General features: G+C 33.9%; 1 long non-coding RNA gene across 1 annotated transcript; it reads right to left on the bottom strand.

Annotated features, from left to right (window-relative positions):
• Positions 375 to 1,403, bottom strand: LOC110268843. The gene is made up of 3 exons (XR_002357427.1): positions 1,074 to 1,403; positions 610 to 646; positions 375 to 537 (listed from the first exon to the last, which is right to left on the bottom strand). It is a non-coding gene; the product is annotated as an uncharacterized LOC110268843 (long non-coding RNA).

Genomic DNA, 2,235 nt, shown 5'->3' with positions numbered 1-2,235 from the left:
TTTGGTTCCACTTGACTTTAAAAGCTGAAGAGGAACAAGAGTAGCAGGTTCTAGAGCCTGAAATAGAAAAACAGATCAGGAAAGAAAAGGAAACAAGATGATTGCAGATAAATTATCTATAACAGAACAAAGATATGTTTACTATGCCTAAATTAGGAACTAATCTCAGAAAACATCATAGCTTACAGCAGGTGAAGATGGAACTCCTTGTCCGTGTGGATGTGGCATATGTTCTGAATAAGTACAGAACATGTCATATCAAAATGTCTCTGAAAATTCATATCTGACATATGTCAATTAACCAAAAAAAGACAGTTAAAATATGTGAATATGATAGAGACAGTTATAATATTTAGCTTTCCACACAGAGATGTTCAAGGAAACAAAGTAGGAGACCTGAGCTCCTTTCATCCAGTCATCCTCCTCAATAATTTTAACTTCATATCTTGGTATCTCTTTCAAACCAATAGAATCAGCAGCATGTGAAATGCTCATATTTATATCCTCACCTTCAAGAAAAATGGAACTAACACAAATCTGCAGAGTTAGAAGTGTTTGAAACAGTTCACATAAAATGAGTGCCTTGATCAGATTAGAACTGCAGAGTACCTCTTGTTGGTATTCACCCTCTGATATTGTCGGATTCCTGAAGAACCAAGAGAGAAAAAAAAAAGAAGCAAAGATCATATTCACATTCATACCAAACCCACCGAAAAGATCATATTCACATTCAAATTTCAAGGGAAGTTGAGTAACTTAATTGAATAGAGAAGCTTCTATTCTAAATTACTAATCAATATTAAGCTGCATCAAATATATAAAATTATATGTGAATAACAAGGAGGTAATGTTCATTTTAGTCCTTTGACTAAGTAGGAATAACTCCATTTAGGCAGACACTTAATCAAAGCTACCACACACATTGAAATATCTATTATTGTCAAAACAGATTTGAATGTAATGCTGCATCTCAATGAACTAAGCAATAGGCAAAGTGCGACACTGGTTTTGAAAGATGAAGAGCCTAAAATCAATGAAAAAACAACCTATGCATTAAAAGATAAGAAGCATACTTGTTGAGCTAGCTCCCTGGTAGGAGAGAGCACGAGGCAAAGAGAACATTGTAAATTAGAGACTTGGGCAAGGAAAACCATTTGATGAGAAAAACTGCAGCCAAAAACAGAATTCAATAAGCCATTGATTTGCAGCAACAAATACATATATGGACAAACGATACTGATTTCTAACCTTATTGGCAGCTGAGATAGGTCCGAAGTAGCTTATTGCTTATTGCAGCAACAAATACATATATGGACTTCTATTCTATTCTATTTTATTTATCTAATCACTAACACAAGTTGCATTAAAGACTTTACACCCACGCCATCACTAACTCTCAATTCCTAAAGCAACAAATACATATATGGACCCTGCATAATCAAATTTCAAGGGAAGTTGAGTAACTTAATTGAATAGAGAATCAATTTTCAGTAATTCACATGGCATTCCTATACAAGGATACAACAAGAACCAAGCAAAGAGAAGGTCCACCCTATTTATGGAGTCTCTCTAAGAGATGTACCAGGTGGTCCAAACCCACTTTATAATTGATCAACAATCTATCAATCTGCTGCTTATCAAGTTAGACAGATTTTTTTTGCAGGCCTATAGTGTGTAAAATATTCATTTTTCCATTAAAGATGTAAACATAATCATTTTGATAAGATATCATAAGTCAGAAATAACTTAATCACATGCTAGTTTAAACCAAAAGTTTAGTTATTTAAATAACAAATAACAAATAACAAATAACTTAGAGCTTGGATTAAAATTCAAACCTGATAACTTAGTGGAGCTGATCTTGCAAATCTATTGAATGAAGCTGCTATATTGGCTGGTCGTCGGGGAAAGACAGCAATCTCATCTAAAGACAGCAATCTCTTCGTGAATTCATCTTCTGTGACACATGAACACAAATCTTAGAAGCAGTTTTAGCAAACTATTCTCAGATGTTGTTCTGAAAGATGCATTTCTACTTTCTTGCAAAACTTTGACCCCTGGTCATGATCAGAATCCACTAAAACCGGGTGTTCTCATTGCAATTAATTCCAGCCATCTGCATATGCTACAACATCCTCATAAATAGGCATTAATTACATTCTTGATTAATTCCTCTGAAAAAGAAGATTACATATATATTACAGCCAAATAGCTTTAAATCAATTAGAATGAGAC

Source organism: Arachis ipaensis, chromosome B02 (assembly GCF_000816755.2).
Source record: "Arachis ipaensis cultivar K30076 chromosome B02, Araip1.1, whole genome shotgun sequence".
Lineage (NCBI taxonomy): Eukaryota > Viridiplantae > Streptophyta > Magnoliopsida > Fabales > Fabaceae > Arachis > Arachis ipaensis.
Note: the sequence above shows the minus strand (reverse complement) of the source record. Positions and strands in the feature narration are given on the sequence as shown.